Source organism: Emys orbicularis, chromosome 6 (genome assembly GCF_028017835.1).
Source record: "Emys orbicularis isolate rEmyOrb1 chromosome 6, rEmyOrb1.hap1, whole genome shotgun sequence".
NCBI classification, from domain to species: domain Eukaryota; kingdom Metazoa; phylum Chordata; order Testudines; family Emydidae; genus Emys; species Emys orbicularis.
The window spans coordinates 69,888,595-69,910,785 of NC_088688.1; positions in this window are offsets into that span (position 1 = coordinate 69,888,595).

Here is a 22,191-nt window from a genome sequence, read left to right on the forward strand (position 1 = left end):
ATTAGGAAAAAAGCTGTTTTTAAAGTTGTGCAGCAGCTGCATTAAAATCTTAGTCTCCTGTGCCACAGTACTAGAGAACCCAGAGACTTTGCTCCAGAATTTAGATCCAGTTTGCCTGCAAGTTTTAATTAAAGTTATAATGTTGACAGTTCAAATCCGTTTTGCGGACAATGTGTGCGAGGTGGTAGCTAATTTTCAACGGCCATTATAATAAAAACAGCCTTTGTATTTATAACCATGACTAATTTATCAAAAAGGAAATTCAGTCTAACTTCGTCGTTGACTAACCTGCTGTCGCCTTGCCAGTTTAAAGTTGTTACAAAACCATCCGTGGTCGGCACCTCGGCTCTTAAAATGTGGCTTGTATCAAATTACATACATACAGTACATTGTCTGTACAAATGTGCATGTATCAAAGTGGTGGAACAAATGTGCAACAATGAGAAGGCAGGGGTAAACGTATGTTACCTGCCCGTGGTCCCATTAGGCGTTCTCATCTCTCCCGCCTATTTTAATCTCGTTTCTAAATTGTGTGCCGTATAGACTAAGCTTAAGTTCTCTTACTAGTTGTATTTTGGAAACGTAACTCTGCGCTGACATTTTCTAAACAATTTAAAAAAATTGTTAGCATTAATATTAAAATACCATTGACGTGATGGCAAGTAGTTCACCGCCACGGAAACAAAAGGCATGGACAGCCAAAGAAAAATTGGAAGCTTTGGACAGACTGAAATCAGGAATGAGCCAAGCAAAGGTCTCAAAAGAAGTAGGACTGGGGGAATCAACATTAAGAAGGTGGATCAAAGATGAGAAATTACGATCAATGCTAGTTGAACTGGATGAAAGTGAAGGCCTGGAAAGGAAGCACCTAAACACTGCCCAGGATAACCAACTAGATAGAACAGTATTTACGTGGTTTACCCAAGAACGCTCCGACGGCACGCCAATTTCCGGTGACATTATAAGGAAACAAGCGGAGAAATTGAAGAAGGATCTTGATTTTTAGATCCTCAGGCGAGGACGCTTCTGCACATCAAGGTAACAAATTTAAAGCTAGCAGTGGATGGCTTAATCGTTTTTAAAAAATGTCATGGCATTGGGCAAGTCACAATTTCAGGAGAGACGCACTCCACACATATAAAAGCTTGTGACGAATACCCGCTAAACTTACAAGAGATCATCATCGATGGTGGCTATGCTCCGGAGCAAATCTATGACGTTGATGAAACCGGCTTATCTTACCATATGCTGCCAGATAGAACACTTGCTTCTAGGACCGAATAACAAAAGGCCAAAGGTTTTAAGGTGATAAAAGAGAGTGACAATACTTTTCTGTGTGAATAAAACCGGTTCACATAAACTTAAACCTCTGTGCATAGGCAAATCCAGGTCACCTAGGGCTTTCCACCATAAGAACTTGGATTCGCTTTCATTCATTTATCCCCATTCAAAAAATGCCTGGCTGACATCGGATATTTTCGAGGAATGGTTTAATAAATATTTTGCACCAGCTGTCTGGAGCCACCTATGCAGACAAAACCTGGAGCCAAAAGCATTGCTCCTACTTGACAACTGTCCTGCCCATCCCCCAGTTGAGACCTTAACCAGCAAAGACGGGAAGATAAAGGTGAGCTACCTTCCTAAGAACACAACATCCAAAATACAGCCCCTCGATCAAGGCATTATAGTCATATGTAAAATGAACTATCGTAAAGCCTTAGTAAAGAAAACTGTTGAGGACAACAGTAGCATAACGGATGTAATCAAGAAATTGAATTTGCTGGATGTATTTAACTTAGGCGAGACTGCCTGGCTAGAAGTCACTCCGTCAATGATAGAGAAATGTTGGCATTGTGGTCTCAAAAGCGCTTCTGTCACTGAAAGCGACGACAACCAAGATGAGGAAGAAGACTAAGATGAGAACAACTTTTGAAGGTTTTACAGAAGAGGAGGCCATGGAGGCAGAACAAGTCTACAGGGAACTTATGGCTCAAAGTGGGATAGCTGATGTTCAAGAGTGGATGGAGGTGGATGCTGTGTGTCCAACCTATGAACGACTTACAGATGTAGATATAATTCATAATGTTGCCCCTCAACCACCTGGTGCCTCAGAAAATGTGTCTAACCCTGAGGATAGTGACGAAGAACCCTCGGAGCCACCCCACAAAGCTGCTGATGCGGTTGTAGGGTTAGATATTGGTCTTAAGTGGCTAGAAAGCTAGGATGTGGATAGACTGCAAATACTGCAGTTAAAATCCATAATTGACCTGGCGAAGAAGGCGGCTCACAGTAGCATGAAGCAACAAAGTATAACAAGTTTTTTTTAAATTAAAAAAAATTTTAAGGAGTGCATCTTAAATAAGAAAGCATCTTGTACACCAAAAAAAGTATTAACTTTTTTATCAGTGTCTCTAAAACGTGATTACTTTACCTTTTTTAGCTTCATTTTAACCTTTTCTATAAGTAAAAACTCCCATCTCCAAAATGTTTTCAAACTATTTAATAGTTAACAGCTCATATTACTTAACAAAGTGCCCCATGCTCCTATTTGCTAAAATACCAAAACCCTTTTTTACAACAACTTGTAAGAATTAAAAGTGTTTTCTGATATTTTATGTGAATTTTGCATTTTCCTAAGCATTACACGCAGACCAAACGATTGATGTATGATGAAACCTAGCCCACGTGGTTGCATTTAGCAGTGTTTAGTACCTGTGTTGTTAATACACTGTATCTTTTAAGTAAGCTTATAAAATTGTTGTAATTAAAGAAAGGAGATACAATTTAACCATTGTAGAACAGATTTATTTACTGCATACACTGTGTTAGTTCTAACAAAAATGATTTGCTGACTATTAATAACGGAAATGCTTGAGGCCAAAGCAAGTTCGATATAATGCAGTTTCACCTATAACGCAGATTTGGAAAAGGGGGGTAAACAGTGAGGTGGCAAAATTTGCAGATGATACAAAACTATCTTGAGTAATTAAGTCCAAAGCAGAGTTACCAAGGATCTCTCAAAACTGGGTAACTGGGCACCAAAATGGCACATGAAATTCCATGGTGATAAATGCAAAACACTCCACACTGGAAAAATCCCAACTATACATACAAAATGATGGGATCTAAATTAGCTGTTACCACTCAAGAAAGATCTTGAAGTCATTGGGAAGAATTCTCTGAAACCACCTGCTTAGTATGCAGGAGGAGTCAAAAAAAAGCTAACAATGTTAGTAAAGTGTTAGGAAAATATTAGGAAAGGGAGAGATAAGACAGAAAATATAATACCACTATACAAATTCCTGGCATGCCCAAACTCTAAATACTGCATGCAGTTCTGCTTGCCTCATCTAAAAAAAAATACCCTTCTCTGTGCCTTTTCCAATTCTAATGTAACAAGAATGATTAAGGGTATGTAACAGCTTCCAAATGAGGAGAGATTAATAAGCCTGGGGCTTTTCATCTTGGAAAAAAGATCACTAAGAGGGGATCTGATAGAGGTCTATAAAATCATGAATGATGTGGAGAAAGTGAATAATGAAGTTTTATTTATGCTTTCATATAACACAAGAACTAGGGGTCACCCAATTAAATTAATAGGCAGCAGGTTTAAAACAAACATAAGGAAGTACTTCTTCACATAACACACTGTCAACCTGTGGAACTCATTGCCATGGGATGTTGGAAAGGCCAAAACTATAGCAGGGTTCTAAAATGAATTAGATACGTTCATGGAGGATAGGTCCATCAATGGCTATTAGCCAAGATGGTCAGGGATGCAATCACATGCTCAGGCTGTCCCTAGCCTCTGATTGCCAGAAGCTGAGAGTGGATGACAGGGTATGGGTCATTTGATGATTGCCTGTTCTGTTGATTCCCTCTGAAGCACCTGGCATTGGCCTCTGTTGGAAGACAGGATAGTGGGATAGCTGGACCATTGGTCTGATCCAGTATGGCTGTTCTTAATTGGCACACTTATTGGTAGTTATAAAAAATGGAAAGAATAGAACATGCATGGAGACTGAATTGCCCTCTCACCTTTAGGTAAGTGATGAGGCCACAGGAATACGCTTGCATGGCCAATCCCCATGCAGTGCCTGCTTTGTGGATAAATGACTTCACTCTGTTGTGCTTTCTATCCAAGCACCTTTTGCAGCACTAAACTTACTCAATTTGGGGAAAAAAAGTTTCCAAATCTATACTGAAAAATATATTAACATTTGTTGGGCTGGGACCACAACAGTGGTAGTTCTTTAGAGACCAAAGTAACATGTTAAATCCTGTTCCATGTACCCCTCCCCCAAACAAGAGGAAAATGAGTCCACCAGAATTCTAACTTCCCACGTTGTATTGCAAACTGGTGGATTCTAAATGAGATCACTTTTTCTGGTTATTTTTGCAACATTCTGTCCAAATGTTTGTAATGTAGTTGGTTGAACAACTTCTAACTTCCTACCTATAAGAGAAAATGTCTTCATAAGACAAATCCTGCTAGTTTATGTTCCTACAGTCCAGAGGCAAAGGGCATGAAAATCAGTGAATCCATATGAGTGAGAGAGGTCAGTTGTCCAATTTACCATTATGTAGTCTTTGACTCACTTACAATACATGTCATCAAGTGACATTTGCTTTTATCTTGGTATATTATCAGAATGAGCTGTTGCTTTAATCATGTATTACAAAAATATATCATAGAGGTGTTGCTGTGCTAATTATTTGACTAATCTTCTTTAGATGTGCACCAATGTGATGCATTATTCAAAAGATAATGGTGCTCCCTATCAACTCCGTATAATTACAGAACACAAGTCATCCAAATTCCCACACGCTGAAAGATGTTTTTGGCAACAAATGGCAATAAGAGTGCTAACAATTGGAAATGGCATGTGTGATGGGGCGGCTGCCCCTCAGTGGCAGAAAAGGGGTAAAAAGCAGCCCTAGGGAGGCTGTGCTAGAGGCAGCCTATCAAAGAAGGGCTGCAGGGAGCAGCCAATCAGGGTCAAGCAGGCCTATATAAAAAGGGAGCTGCAGGGCAGAGGAAGGTGGTTCTCTGCTGGGAGCCCAGGGAGGAAAGACTGTCTCTGGAGGGCTGAGAGAACTGCCAGCACCCTGGACAGAGCAGTGCTGCTAGCAGGAACTGGGGGTGGGGGGGGAGAGAGAGAGTCCTAGGTGGCTGCTGGGGTTTGCAGGCTGAGGCCCGGAGGCAAGGGCAAAAAGGATGCTGGGGCCAGGAGGAAGTGGCCAGACAATTTGCTGCAGTAGCCACTAAGGGAAGTGGCTGAACAGCGGACTGCAGGTCCCCCAGAAGGGTGGGGGGCACAGTGTGTGGCATGGCCCCAGGGCTGTGTTGCTGAAGTGGATGCCGTAGTCCTTGGAGAGATGTGGGTCCTAGAGCAGGAGTGATGGCGGTGAGGCTCCACCTGAAGAGGGCACACTACCCTGCAGAGCTAATTCCCAAGACAACCAACAGGAGGTGCCAGAGTGGTGAGCGGCCCCCGTTACAATATGATGTGGCTTTTGTGAGTGTTTAAAATGGTCCTATGCTAGAAAACAAAGGTAATTACTGTCTGGCAGCATTTATTCATTCATTTTATGGTTCATTTTGAACATAAATTGCTTGAGTGTAGAAGATGGGGGGGGGAATCTATTTGGAAAAAGCTGAAAGCTATCCTAATCAAAACAAGATGGACAGACACAGGTAAATGCCAAACAAATAAAAAATGTAAGCACCAGTAATCATAAGACCAAAGTACATTGAAACAGAATAAGGCTTTTATTATTGGCAGAGATTTTTTTTTTTAAGGGACCTTATTTTCAAAGATGCTGAGCAACTAGAATTCCCATGGACTTATTTGAGTTGAGAGTACTCCATACCTCTTTAAATATATAAAAAAAGAAATTTCAGATTGCATTAGCCCTTTTGACCACAGCATCACATTGGGAGACCATGTTCAGCTGATTGCAGATGACACAGAAATTAGTGGGTAAACTATCATTAATGATTTTGTTTCCTTCCAGGTCATTGATTAAAAATGTTAAGTATCACAAAAAGAACAGGAGTACTTGTGGCACCTTAGAGACTAACAAATTTATTAGAGCATAAGCTTTCGTAGCTTATGCTCTAATAAATTTGTTAGTCTCTAAGGTGCCACAAGTACTCCTGTTCTTTTTGCGGATACAGACTAACACGACTGCTACTCTGAAACCTGTCATTAAGTATCACAGAAACACACTTGCTAAATGATGACTTCCCATTTACAAATACATTCTGAGGCCTGTCAGAAAGCTTTTAATCTGTTTAATGTGTGCTATATTAATTTTGTATTGAGAGACAAGTCCATGTCAAAAATGATGCCCAGGTAATAGGGCTGAATAAGGCAGGATAGTGGACAGAGAAAGGTGGCGGCAGAGAGCTTGTGGGAAAAGCCTAAGAGCTCTGGTTTAGCCATGTTGAGTTTGAGCTGATGGCTAAATATCTGCAAAGGGATGTCAGAGAGACAAACTGAATTTTTTGTGTGGACAGCAGGAGACAAATTTACAGTAGAGGTAGATCTGTGAGTCATCAGTGTAATTGATTTTGTGTTTGTGAATGAGACTAAGGTGTAGAGGGAAAGAGAAAGGAACAAAGATGGAGCCTTATGGAACTCCCACAGAAAGTTGGAGAGGGTGATGAGGAGGATCCTCCAAAGGACATGCTGAAATAGTGAATAGGGAGGCAGGAGGAAAATCAGAAGAGCACAGATTCATGAAAGCCAAGAGAGAACAAGATTTCAAGAAAACAGCATAGTCCAAAGTGGCTGACAAGGTCAAGGAGGATGAGGATGGAGTACTGGTTCTGAGCTTTAGCTAGGAAGAGGTCATTAGAAACTTTGGCAAAAGTAGTTTCAGTGGAGCGTGAGAGGCAGAAGCCATATTGGAAAGGATCCAGGATGGAATTGGAGAGGAACTGCAGACAGTGATTGTAAACAGCATGTTCAATGAGCTTAAAGATGAAAGGGAGAAGGGGCGGTAGGTGGAGTGGCAAGTGAGGTCAAAGGTTGTTTTAAGACGGAAGAGACTAGACAATGCTTGTATTGTGAGGGGAAAGAGTGAGAGGAGAGTGAGAGGTTAAGGGGAAGAGTAAGGGAGCATGAGGGTGAACAGGAGATGGGATGGAGTCATGGGGCAAATGGAGGGGTTAAAGGAGGAGAGCAACTGAGAAACCTTTACCTGTGACAGAAGGAGATCAGCATTGTAGGAGGGGAAGGGGAACAAGAAGGCAAGCTAAGGGGAGGGGAAATATCATGTCACATTTTCTCAATTTTCTCTTGGAAGAAATCCGCGAGATCCTAGGCGCAGAGAGAAGTGGAGGCAGAAGGAGGGGAGTGTTTGAGTAGTGAGACAAAGGTGCTGGGACTGAGGACATGGGATTCAATTAAGTTAGGGAAGTGTTATTGTTTAGCTTGGAAGATGGCAGAATTGAAGGAAAAGCGAACAAATTGTAGTGGAGGAAATCAGCCCGATCACAGGACTTGCATCAGAGATGCTCCACAGTGCAAGAGCAGGGTGGAGAAGTGGATGTTGGGTGTAAGCCAGAACATGGGTTTGGCAGGCAGACCTTGTGATGGGGGGAGAGGAGTAAAGGAGTCAAGGATGGAGGAGAATCACAACATACTAATGGAAGAAGGGGAAGGACAGGGCTCAGTGCAGTTGAAAAGTCATTAGCATTGATGGACTGAATGTCACAGGCTGAATGACAGGGCATGTCGGGGGAGTGGGGTGGCTAGTGGACTATGTTGAAAGTCAGCAGGTGGTGGTAGAAGAGGGGGATCTCAGCAACATAGGAATCAGAGGAAGAGCAATACTTGGCAAAGACCAAGTCAAGTGAACGGCCCTTTTAGTGAGTGGGAGAGTTGTATGAGGGCTGTAGGTCAAACGAAGAAATGAGGGTGAGGAAAAGTGCATCTGAGGGGTCAGCTGTGTCGTCAACATGGAGACTTCTGTGGCATAGGAATTCAAGAAGGATTGAGTTAACCTCTAATTGTACTGGGTAACATTTCACAATTACTACAGTTTTGAATGACTTTGCTTTTAATAACTGACTGTATGAACGGTAAATTAAAATGATAAAATCCTGCTGCCAAGAAAGATCTGAACAGGATCTCTAACCACTGAAGAGAGAAGATCTCTTCTGTACTCCAAGATACCCTACTGATAGGGATTAGAAGAATGTTTCTTTCTTATAATAAATGCGTGTGTGAATTCTCTACTGCTTTGCTTAATATACTAATATGCTACTTTAAAGAGATTTGGAAACTCCCTATCATTTTAAACAAAAACAACTTGGTAATCTGATGAAGACAAGACTTCTGTATAAAGCCCCTAGAATCTTAACTAATAATTCAGAATTAAATTCAGAAAGAACAGCTGTTTCACTTATGTGCAATGGGGAAAAAGTGAGTTAATCAACCAATTGGATTAAAGAGAAAGGGAGACAGATGGTAATGTTGCCAAGAATACTATCTTTATTGTTCTTCTAGATAATACTTAGTCCTGCCATGAGTGCAAGGGATTGGACTAGATGACCTCTCGAGGTCCCTTCCAGTCCTATGATTCTATTAAATAGCCCTGTATGATTGATGCATGCAATGATAGGTTTTACACAAATCGGAATGAATAAAGAGTGAAGGGAGGGGTAATCATATTCTTTCATACACCTTTTTCTAATCTATTTATCAAAATAAAGAGAAGGTGATCACAGATAGTGTTCCATAAATCTGTAACTGAAAAGATATTTTCAATAGGGAAAATTGTAAACCTTTTATGTTCTGACAGTTGCTTTCTAGAATGATCGAATTTCTCTCCTTTCCTCATCACTGTGAACCCCATTACTTAGATCTTAAGTAATTGTTTTTCCAAAAGGGTTTTATCTTCAGATCTTCCCCCGAGTTATAATTATGATCTTCCCAACATCAAAAGAGCATAAGGTTTGTTAGTATTAATTAATGAGGTTCCAATTATTCCTCCCATTACTCTCTCAATAATCACATTTCTTTCACTGTATTCCCATCTCTGCTTCCATTTATCATTGCCAGTAATCACAAAGGATGAATAAAACATTATAGTCACATCTGGTCATCTCAGCACTTTCTAATCTATGTTCCTCCTTTTAAGCAGAACTTTATTCTTACATTGTTTAGGTATGTTGCTTTCTTTAAACAAAAGAGAAAGTGTCTGCTATGAGTAATATTGGGGAGTAAAGAAAAATCTTATTTGTTCTATTAGCCCTTTAATTACCCTAGAAATGCAGTCTCTTACCATGGTTGAACTCAATACAATTGGAGTCGTTCCTGTTTACAAACCATGAGGTGAACAGTTTCCATGGCCAACCAACTTTCCTCTGCCAGAAATCCATGTCTTAGCATAGGCAACTTCAGTCACAACACCATTTGGGGATACCCCAACAATGACAACAAGGGGGAAGAAGCTGAGAAGTGGGCAGCAACAAACATCTTGACCTTGTTTTATGACTTCAAGGATGAGTCTATCACTGACCCTGCTCGCTGGTTTATTTTGGTGGACCCTCTGAAACCTGCTCGTGGGCCCCGGATCCCTGGTTGAGAACCACTGCCCTAGGGGATATCAGACACTATGGGCATGTCTACACTGCAATTAAAAACCTGCGGCTGGCCTGTGCCAGCTGACTCAGGCTTGCAGAACTCAGGCTAAAGGGCTGTTTAATTGTAGTTGTAGACATTCAGGCTCAGGCTGGAGCCTGGGCTCTAGGACCTGCGAGGTGGGATGATCCCAGAGCTCAGGCTGCAGCCTGAGCCTGGAAGTCTATACCTCAAACAGCAATGTGAGCCCAAGTCAGCTGGCATGGGCTAGCCACAGATGTCTAATTGCAATGTAGACATACCTTCTATGTACTTGGGCTTTCAGAACAGACAAGCCAACAATATAAGAGATAACAATCAGAAATGTTTGACCTGGATCCCTTCAGTGAAGATATCACTAGGCTTGAGGAAATGCTAGAGAGAGAGGGAATAGGAGTGGTGCTGCCACGGGAGGGAGCTGATTGAAACAACAAATCTATGCCAGAAGAGCAAAAAAGTGTGGACCGCCATTTGCAAGCTGAACCCTGAAGAACAACAAGCAAAGCACATCATTGCAGTTTCTCCCAACCTAGTTGCATGCCTATTCATCTTAAATGGCAAAACAGCCCACAAAGCACAGAATGAAACAAGTCAAGAAGGAACTTTGCTCACTCCTCAGAGACAGCAAAGTTCTTCAATGAGCAGCTCAACATTGAAGAGCTGACAGTAGCCATGAAAACCGTGTAATATGGAAAGACAGCTGGACTCAATGGTATAGCTGATGAACTATTACTACACTTGATGAGCACGCAGAAATGGCTGTTTGACTTCTTTGACTCTTGCACAGAGACAATGCAGATACGCAGGCTGTGGAGACTGGCCAAAGTGGTTGCACTACGCAGACCACATAAAGACCTTAACTCTGGAAAGAGTTACCGCCCAATATCCTTACTCAGTTCAACTAACAAGCTATTTCAGACACCACCTATGAGTCTGAAGTCCAGAAAGAGCTTTGCCTCTGAAAATCTCTTACCCCAAAATACTGCTGTAGAAGGCTACAGAGGGATAAAATGACAGGAAATGCTGCTGGTCTTCCTTCAGAACAACTCCTCCCAGATACTGACCTCGAATGAATACACTGGTGTACTCTAAATTGAGCAAAAGCGGGGGTAGCAAAGACAGGTGACAATGTGACCAAGTGGAAGTTCAGTACTGATCTCAAATGTGAATGTGGAGAGCCATCGATATCCTGTACTCCGAGGAAATATTTGAGACACGTGACAACACCAGGTCTTGATAACGTTTGATACGGTACCGCATGAGGAATTATTGGTTAAATTGGAAAAGATGGGGATCGATATGAAAATCCAGAGGTGGATAAAGAACTGGTTAAAGGGGAGACTGCAGCGAGTCGTACTGAAAGGTGAACTGTCAGGTTGGAGGGAGGTTACCAGTGGAGTTCCTCAAGGTTCGGTTTTGGGTCCGATTTTATTTAATCTATTTATTACTGACCTCTGAACCGAATGTAGGAGTGGGCTGATAAAGTTTGCGGATGATACAAACTTGGGAGGTATTGCCAATTCAGAGAAGGATCGGGATATCCTGCAGGGAGATTTGGATAACCTTGTAAACTGGAGTAATAGTAATAGGATGAAATTTAATAGTGAGAAGTGTAAGGTTATGCATTTAGGGATGACTAACAAGAATTTTAGTTATAAGCTGGGGACGCATCGGTTGGAAGTAACGGAAGAGGAGAAGGACCTCGGAGTCCTGGTTGATCGCAGGATGACTATGAGTCGGCAATGTGACGTGGCCGTGAAAAAAGCTAATGCGGTCCTGGGATGCATTAGGCGAGGTATTTCTAGTAGGGATAAGGAGATGCTGGTTCCGTTATACAAGGCACTGGTGAGACTTCATTTGGAGTACTGTGTGCAGTTCCGGTCTCCCATGTTTAAAAAGGATGAATACAAACTGGAACGGGTACAGAGAAGGGCCACTAGGATGATCCAAGGAATGGAAAACCTGTCGTATGAAAGGAGACTCAAGGAGCTCGATTTGTTTACCTTAACCAAAAGAAGGCTGAGGGGGGATATGATTGCTCTCTTTAAATATATCAGAGGGATAAATACCAGGGAGGGAGAGGAATTATTTCAGCTTAGTACTAATGTGGACACGAGAACAAATGGATATAAACTGGCCGTCGGGAAGTTTAGGCTTGAAATTAGACGAAGGTTTCTAACCATCAGAGGGGTGAAGTTCTGGAACAGCCTTCCGAGGGAAACAGTGGGGGCGAAAGACCTCTCTGGCTTTAAGATTAAGCTTGATAAGTTTATGGAGGGGATGGTTTGATGGGATAACGTGATTTTAGTCAATAGGTCAATAATGTGCCATCACTGGTAATTAGTAACAATGGTCAATGATGGGATATTAAAAGTTACTACAGAGAACTTTTTTCCGGAGGGTCTGGCTGGAGAATCTTGCCCGCATGCTCGGGGTTCAGCTGATCGCCATATTTGGGGTCGGGAAGGAATTTTCCTCCAGGGTAGATTGGCAGAGGCCCTGGACGTTTTTCGCCTTCCTCCGCAGCATGGGGCAGGGGTCGCTTGCTGGAGGATTCTCTGCGACTTGAAGTCTTTAAATCATGATTTGGGGACTTCAATAGCTGAGTCAAGGGAGAGAATTATTCCAGGAGTGGGTGGGTCAGCTTTTGTGGCCTGCATCATGCGGGAGGTCAGACTAGATGATCATAATGGTCCCTTCTGACCTTAAAGTCTGAGTCTATGAGTGGTTTTTGGAGTGACAAACTATAATGATGACCCCAGAATTCAAACTGTAACAATTATCCTGAGGGACTATCTGCCTCCAATCTATCTGCTTCGGGACTGACCCGAGAAAAAGATGCACACTCTTCCTATTGTTATTCAGTTAGTGACCAAGTTGTGATGAGCTAATTCTAAATCTTAGCAGTGCCCACTCAATAGTATTAGTAGTAATTTCCACTTACTGTATATAGTACCTTTCACCCAAAGACTTCAAAGCACTTTACAGACTAATGACTAAATTTTAGCCTCACAAAGGTAGGCTAAAGCGTTATTAGATTACACATCGGGAAACAGAGGGGCTAAATGACTTACTGAAATTCACACAACAATTTGGGGGGGGGGAAGGGGGGTGGTCAGGAATAGAACTATGGAATCCTAACTCTAAGTTCCTTGCTCTAACGGCTAGCTAACACTACCTTCATGACCGGTTAAGATCAGGTGGTGTGGATGTTTTCTGCATTGTTTAACTGGGCACCTACTTACCCCTTCTTTCTGCTTCCAAATTAGTCTGATTCCAGAATTGGAATGCTAGTATTTTTGTAATGAAAGCCATCCAGTCATTTTATCCATGAGTTTCCAATAATTCCCCAAATCTTCTCCTGCTGTCCAAATTAAAGTAAAACACAGAAAAGCCTTCTCCCTTCACCCGCACAAGCAGTGTTACTGTATTTATTCAGGGAAAACATAAATAGTACCATATTGGCATTCCTCACGGTCTTAGTTGCATGACCAGTCAAACATTTAGGGCCTGTTTGGACTCAAGTCAGATTGTGTTCTATTATTTCTACTACAGGCAAAGGGACCCTTACTGTGCCGCAATAGGAAGTGAGGACAGTCTCCGCACTTCAAAGAGGCTTTCAGCAGCTCACAGAATTATGCATAAACAACAAGAAAAGGCCCCTGCCCTGGAAACTTTACAATCCAAGGACTTGATTCTGCCCCGATAGAAGTTAATGGCAAAACTCCCTTTGACTTCAGTTGGATGTAGGATTGACCTTATATTAAACATCACACAAGAAGGGATAATGAATAGTTGTGGGGAGAGAAGAGGAGTAAACATCACAAGATGTGCTTTTGTTAATGTCCTGGCTTTTTCAGAATGTTTATTATACACAGGGATGTTAATACCACCTCTTATTAAAGCTGTCTGACACTTTCCATTATAACATCATGGTTTTCAGTTGTCTATATCTGTCAGACTTTAATCATTTGGACTGAAATTTTTGAGTGCTTGACATTGCAAACTTAATGTTCTCTTAACGTGTGTGTGTGTGTGTGTGTGTGTGTGAGAGAGAGAGAGAGAGAGAGAGAGAGAGAGAAATATATATAGTTTGAGGAAGCAAAGGTATCCTTAGGGGCAGGACTGGACATTTTTTTTTTTAATTCATTTCTGGGGTGGCAAGATGGGTTTATGATCTGGTGTTTACATGTCAACTCCTGGGCAGTAATCCCAAGATACATATGCATGACATCAGGAATCCCACATCGGACTGCTGTGCATTTCCTGAGGACCTGATAAGCCATCATATGGAGTTCTAAACTTGGTGGACTTCAGGATCAGCTATTAATAACTAATTAAGCACCCCAATCCCTCACAATAAATCAAAAGTACCAGTCCTCATAAATGCCCACACACATCAACAGAGCAATTTCTAAGTTTGGCCAGTTTTGTGCTATGATGAGCCTAATATATAATGGCTTAGAAGTGAAAACAATCTCTGCTTCTGAGATAATATATCTCACAAATAGTTTCCTTTCCCTTATTTTCTCCAACACTGCTATAAAATTTTACTTTGAGCTGAGAAAATGCACATGAAATTTCAGGCTGATTACTCTAGTTCTGGTAAAAATAACAGGAGTACTTGTGGCACCTTAGAGACTAACAAATTTATTAGAGCATAAGCTTTCGTGGGCTACAACCCACTTCTTCGGATGCATAAGTGGGTTGCATAAGTCTCTAAGGTGCCACAAGTACTCCTGTTATTTTTGCGGATACAGACTAACACGGCTGCTACTCTGAAACCTGTCATCTAGTTCTGGTGACATTCTAGAGGGAAGCGTAATGTGATTGGCGTTGTAATGGAAAGTTACTGCTTCAACCTAAATATAGTATAGAGACAAATGGCCACTCTTTAGGAAGTGACTAGTGATTTTGGGGTGACACCATATTTTGGGTGCCCACCTTGAGATATATTAAGGGGGGCCCTGATTTTTCAGAGTTGTGCTCCATGTAGGGTAAATCACAAACATTTGTGTCCTGGAACAAATGTTTATTCACGGTAATTAACTCCAGTTAACTGGCAGTCAATTAACTTGAGTTAAAACAGGACCCCAAACTCTAGTCTAGACAAATCCGTTGGAAACCACATGTGGGTTTGAGAATTACCCAGTTAGGGAGTGGAAAATATGTCCAGTTACACAGCACAAGTTGCAAACTGTGAACAAACAACAATTAGTTTGCAGACAATCCGTTTATTAAACAGTTGCAAAAAGACAACTAATTCATAAAAACTGCTGTTTGTAGATAATTAGCAAACAGAAAAGGGGGCCACATTTGCTTAATAAATCACTCACTGAAAATTGTTCAGCACCTTACAGGATCAAGCCCCAAAGGCTCTGGTTTGCCACATTGAAGGGAATAGATTAGTGTCTCACAGCACTTGGCTTCCTTCAATGAGCAGTAATGCAAATATTTTGGACAAGATTCTGGCCCAGGCAGTGGCCACTTCATGTTGCTCCAACAGTCTAGAAGAGGCAGAGTGTACCACTGGGTAATCTTCTGTGTAAGGGAATTCCCCCATCAGAATGGGGCTGAGAGCATGTTGCGAGAGTGGCTAGGTTAGGAGTCAAGTATCAGGGGGTAGCCGTGTTAGTCTGTATCTACAAAAACAAGGAGTCTGGTGGCACCTTAAAGACTAACAGATTTATTTGGGCATAAGCTTTCAGATGCATCTGAAGAAGTGAGGTTTTTACCCACGAAAGCTTATGCCCAAATAAATCTGTTAGTCTTTAAGGTGCCACCAGACTCCTTGTTGTTTAGGTTAGGAGTGGTGGTGTCACAGGCCTGGGTGGGGATTGACCGAGTGCTCTGGCTCTACTGGGCTGCAGAGCAGCCCACTGGCAGCTGCCCACAGCTGCGGTCCATTGGAGAGCACCAGGAGGCTTGTTGGTCCTGGACCAGCCCGTAACTTCAGACGTTCAAAGTTAACACAGTCACCCTTTGCCCTCCCTGCCCCTATGTTGTGCTTTGCAAGAAGCACATAGTCTGACCTTTTGTTTTGCTACTTTGTTAAATATTATAACTGCTGAGAGATTACAATATTTATTATATCTTCTATTTTAAATAGAGTATGAATGCTTTGTTGTTTTAATAGGATATTTTACACCTTATGAGAATCAGTAATTTGTCTGGTGCTCAGTTTTAAAGCTAGTATCATATTACTAGAGACCTGCACAGATACAAAATTTGTATCCGCATCCAATCCACGATCCGCAGATATCCACATCCATGGATACGGATATCCGCAGATATCCACAGATTTGCAGGGCTCTAGACACAAAATTTGTATCCACATCCAATCCATGATCTGCAAAACTGGTCCGCAGATATCTGCGTCTGCAGATAAAAAGTGAATATCCGCGGATTTACAAGGCTCTGCATATTACCTTTGAATTTCGTTACCAATGAACTAGACCAACATAGAAATGAAAACAATGCATATCAATTGTTAAAATCCAAGCGTTATAGACCTAATGCAGCATATTTATAAATTAGATAGGATTCTTGTCATTGCAGAAACTACACAAACCCAAAGGTGCTGAAATTACATGTGCTCTATTTCAGAACACACAATACTTTTATAATTTGTTCTTTTAAGGGTGGCTGGTTATTTAAATAACCACACAAATATTCGTATTTTACACTGACCAGATAGGCTTTTTTTTTTATTCTGACTAGTCAAATCATATTAATCATGAACCTTAATTTGACTGACAGTCTAATTGATATTTCTTTACTATTTATTTCTTTTGAATCTAAATAAGATATTTTACTTACTTTTATTTTATTTATTTATTTTAGATTGGCAAATAACATTTGGTCGAAATCAATAAATATTAATATTTAGTCAATGAAAGGACCCCCATCTGCCTTCCCCAATTTTAGCTCCAGTTCTCACAGATTCAAGTCCCTGACCTAACTCTGATCTACAGCATGTAATGGACTTGCAGTTTCTTCATTCAGGCTGCATTTCAGTTCTCTATATGATTGCTAAAGATGAGTCCTGTGAATCTCTGCCCTTTGTACACCCACGCTGTTTAGTTTTAACTAGAGAAATGGTATTTGGAAGCTGTCATTAGAAAACTAGTGAAAAACACCTTTGGATCAAGCTCTCTGCTCCACATGCATGTGAAAATGGTAGATAGCTATGCACATTTTTAAGTTTCTCAGCTTCTCAGAAAAAAATCGTCATTTTAAGGGCCTTAAATTGGAATCTACTAGCTATGGTCACTATTTGAGATGTTTTCTAAATGGGAAGGTATTTTTGTTTGTGATAGTGACACAAAGAGCTAGCTTCACTTTCTCCAACACCTGGAGCCAGATCTCTGGGTCCAGCTGAGCTGCTCTCATCTAATCCTCAGCGTGATCGGGGGCTGAATCAATTTCCGGAGTTACTTAGAATAGCTGTGGCAGGTGGTGCTGCTCTGTAGTTCCACTGTGGAACCAAGCATGGTACCTCAAGCATTTTTTACTTTAGTCTGCAATCTTTAGGCCACCTGCTTGGAGCAGGGTGGCTTGTGCCATAAGCTCAGTTTGAGTCTCTTAAACAGTTAAGTTACAAATTAAAAATGCAGAAACTTGGCTGTCTGACCCTTTAAGTAGAGAAACAAAAACTCCAATGCAAGCACTTAGTTGCAGCACTTGAAGACCTGGCCCTGACCCAGCCTTGGGTTTCTGGGCTAGCACAGAAGTGCTCCTCCTCTGCTGTAGTCTTCCCCCACCTCTGAGAAGCAACGGACAAGCCTTCTTGACTAGCCTGCTGGCTCCTGATTGGCCAACGTTTCCTCCTGGCCCTTCCAGGCCTCTGGAGGACTGTCTTGTTGGTAGCACACTCAGACTGGGCTATCAGGGTGCTAATGCCTTCAGCAGGGGACACAGAAGGCCTGATAGATCCCATCACAATAGCCTAAGGACAGCTCTCAGTTACCCCATCGGGAGCAGTTTTGTTAAGGATCTCTGCACCAGCCAGGGATTCACAGAATGTTTCAAAGGGAAGGAGTCCCAGGCCAGGATTTGGGGTATAAATCATACATTAATACTAAATGGTAGTTATGACTATGGAATTTTATTACATGCCACAGCAAACTTTATCTGGAAAGCAATATTTTCTAGTTATCATCTTTGTCTTTTTTTTTCCAACTTAAAAACAGCAATGTTAGATGTCCACATCTAGGTTGGCGATCCAATTTATTGCTTCAGGTGACATGGAGTGGATGGAAGAAATACCACCAGGATACGGTCATTTGGACATTGGTTGGCAAGGTGCTCCACAGTCTGAAGCCCATTTCTGCAGTCAAATAAGATTGTGTCTCAGTCACCGTTTATGCAGGACATAGGCCCATCTGCCCATGTGCGAATCCAGTCCAAAGTGAACCATATTTTCCAAGGGAGTGAAAAGCCACTGGATTCTTCAGTTGGGTCCTTGATAAGGTGTTTATTTGGGACACTGGCATCCTTCCACCTTCCTCACAATTGATCTCAAAGGGAGAACCCCCAGTCTTTGTGGTCTTATACTACAAGCTAAAAAGATTTTCTGGATTTGAATTGGAATCTTGGTATATTATTTAGGTCTTCATATATTGGAAGATCCTTGTTCCCTAGAATACAATCGAACTCCCAAAGGATTCTCATGTCATGATGAATTTGGGGTGGATAGATGTGTGCCAGTATGGGAAGCCATGGCTGTGAAGATGACTTACTGTGCCTGCAATGATCTGCATGACTGTGTTAAATTGAAAATCGACAAGTGATGTATGGGAGCTGTGTCCAGATTGGTGAGCAGTAGTCTGCAGTAGAGTAGAAGACATGGGCCAGTAATGAGGTCCATAGAGTTTTTTGCATCGGCTCCCCAGGTCATTCTTAGCAGTTTCTGGATGAGATTTACACGCACTTATTTTATCATGGATATTTGGGGGGGAGGATGGGTTATGGTATGTGAGGCTTCAGTCTAATGTCACAACAAGATGATTCGGGGTAGGCTCATGTCTGCTAGCCACAAAAATTCACAAGCAGTTCTGCCCTAGCCTTTCAATTGTTTAAATGAAATGCTGAGACAACAATCTTACTGGGGTTTGGTTTTAGCTGCCAATATAAGAAATACTCGTCCATGGTTCTAAGGTCCTTGGTTAGGGTTTGTTCTATAGTCGGTAGATCCTATGCCTATGTAGTCAGAGCAATGTTACCAGCATAGACAAATTTCTGCGATGATGTTTAGGAAGGTCACTGGTACAGATATTAAACAGGATCAGGGCTAAAAGTGATCCTTGTGGTAAGCCAGTGTGTGGCCTGTTGACCTGGCCACCCAGGAAAACATTAAACCTACAATTGGTCAGGATTTCTCAGAAGAATTTTACTGTGGCATTGCATGAGGTAATTTTGCTGTCTTTCAGGAGAAGGCCATTCCTCCATATGATGTCATAGGCAGAAGATAAGCCTTAGAAACCTTCCCCAGTCTTCACTTTTCACTGGAATCCTGCTTCAGTGTCTGTTGTTAAGGCTAATATGGTCGGTACAGCTGTGGCCTGGTCAGAAACCTGCTTGTTCATTCGGTAACATTGCTTCTATAAATGGCATAATCCTTGTCAATAATATTCTCTCCATGAGCTTGTACAGTGTGCACAGAAGTCATGTGGGCCAGTATGATGAAGCATTACTGGTAGGCTTCCCACACTTGGCAATGGCCAAAGCCTTGTGCCAGATCCTTGGGACAAGCCAGGAGGAATGGATAGTGGAGAACTGTGCGACCAGCTATTCCTATCCCTGGGCTCCAAGGTATTTAGGAAATAATATACTATCAGGTCTTGCAGATTTCCTGGCTTTCGTGAGAAAGAAGGCCTTATTTACCTCCTCAATGGTGAAAGGCAATGATGAGGGGAGGAAGTGGGTGGTGAGCTTACTATTTGTTAGAGCTTTCTGCACATTTCCTGCTGGTGTTTGCAGACTGGAAACCAGGAGACATAGATTCTATTCCCAACTCTACCATGGACAAATCAGTAATCTGGGTTTCAGTTTCCTCATCAGTACAGCAGGAATACCAACACCCACCTTTTCTAAAGTATTTTTCAGTCTTTGGATGAAAAGTTCTATATGGGTGCAAAGCATTGTTGTTATCCAAGGTGTTGTTCAAGGAGTGAGTAAAACAAAGCAGCAAATTATGAAAAAGCATTCCACTCAGCACATATTCATTGCATTGGCACCAAAGAGTTACATTCTGCTCTATGCCAGCCTGTTATATAGTGCCCCCGAATCTCTTGCTGGAATAGAACAGTTTCAAGTAGCTTTCATGAAACAATTCTAGCACTTAGCCTCCCAAGAAAGTTAGAATAATTGATTCATAATCCTTTCTGAACCAATTCCTATTCCAATAAACTAGATGGTTTCAGAATGAGCTTATACTGAAGACCAATATCAACTACAGTTGCCAGGCATTTCTGTTCCAGGAATTGATGGAAACATAAGTAGAGTTGATTGACACCAGTCTAGCATATGTGTTGCTGTCACTTGTGTTGGTAGCTGTTGATCACATGGCCTCATGGCAACACTATCCAAGTAGGTTCCAAATGCCATAATGTGACACACTAGGCTAAACAGATGCCAGGGAAGAAACCAAGTCCAATAGCTGTCAGCAAAGCTTGCAGTCGCCCCAGAAGAACAAGCCTGAAAAATGTCTCTATGGCCCATTATTAGATTGAATTGTCCTTAAGAGTCCTACTTTTACCCAAATGTTAATGGAAACACATGGTTTGTGAAGCTGGTCATGCAGAGTGAGTGACAATGAGAACAGTAGTAGAAGCAAGCTGGAGTTCTTAAGTAGATGGAGCCATGTATTCCATGTAGGTGTGCACACACCCAGCTCACCAAAGCTGAAGAATTTTGCCTAGCAGTACCCGTAAAGGTGGTGTACTAGCCCTGTCCTAAATATAAAGGGAAGGGTAACCACCTTTCTGTATACAGTATATAAAATCCCTCCTGGCCAGAGGCACAAAATCCGTTTACCTGTAAAGGGTTAAGAAGCTCAGGTAACCTAGCTGGCACCTGACCAAAAGGACCAATAAGGGGACAAGATACTTTCAAATCTGGGGAGGGGGAAAAGGCTTTGGTCTGTCTGTTCTGTGTGCTTGCCGAAGACCGATCAAAAAGGCAAGCAATCCAACTCAATTAGAATTAGTAAGTAATAATAAGGGAATGCGTTAGCTTACTTTTATTTTGGCTTGTGATTTTCCTTGTCTAGAGGGAGGTTTTGTCTAGAGGGAGGTTTATCCCTGGATTTGTAACTTTAAAGTTTTGCCTAGAGGGGAGATCCTCTATGTTCTTGAGTCTTTTGTTATTTGTAAAGTACTTACCATCCCAATTTTACAGAGGTAATTCTTTTACCTTTTCTTTAATTAAAATTCTTCTTTTAAGAACCTGATTGATTTTTCACAGTTTTAAGATCCAAGGGTTTGAGTCTGTGTTCACCTGTACCAATTGGTGAGGATATTATTCTCAAGCCTCCCCAGGAAAGGGGTGTAGGGACTTGGGGGGATATTTGGGGAAGGTAGGGCTCCAAGTGGCCCTCCCTAAATGTTTGTTTAAATCACTTGGTGGTGGCAGCGTTACTTAATCCAAGGAATAGGGGAGTTTTTAACCTAAACTGGTAGAAATAAGCTTAGGGGGTCTTCATGCAGGTCCCCACATCTGTACCCTAAAGTTCAGAGTGGGGAGGGAACCCTGACAAGCCCCTTCTCTGACAATATAAGGGTGGCACTGCCCTGACCCCACCTCCATTCCTTCTCAACGCCCATGGCTAGAGTCAGAGCTCAGTGTGGTGACTTCACCTCTCATTTCAGTCTGTTTTCTGAGAGATGTTGTTTTCCTGTAGATAATAGTTAGTATCTTGGGTTTAGTTTAATGTTAGAGTAGTTGGCTGCCATGTGTGATGCTCTCACCAGGGTTCAAGCATTGTCTGTTGGGGGGGGGGCAATCTCCACCAAGGTGCTTGTTGCGTCTCGGTGGGGACACATTAAGGAATGGTGCTCTGTCTGTAAGTCGCTCAATAAGAGGACTCCGGTGGTGAGAGACTTTTACGGCTGAAGCAGTACCTTCTAGGGAAAACCATGAGCACTGAGGCCCTCACCTGATCGGTAGTCACCTTTGGAATCAGCAACTGATGCCACTCCATGTTCAGATCCTGCTGTTTCCTCCAAGAGGAAGAGGAGTCATTAGCCTGCCTCTGGTGTGGTGAGGAAGAGGTCCCATAAGACTAATCAGGGCCACCCTAGGGCTTGGGGAGACTCTTCTGCATCTTCTAAGAGGAGTGCTGACTGGCACTGAACTCTTGTTATGTGGGATTCAGTAGGTCTGTCTAAACACTCCCAGCTACTGCACAAAGATCAGCAAGAGTCTGTACCATTGACTCCGGTTCTGGCCGTGAGTTCAGAACTAATGACCTCGGCATCAGCGCCAACTGTCTCCATGCTGGTGGCATATCAAGCGGTTTCAGACCTGCTTTGCCTCTCAGTGCCTGATTCTCCAC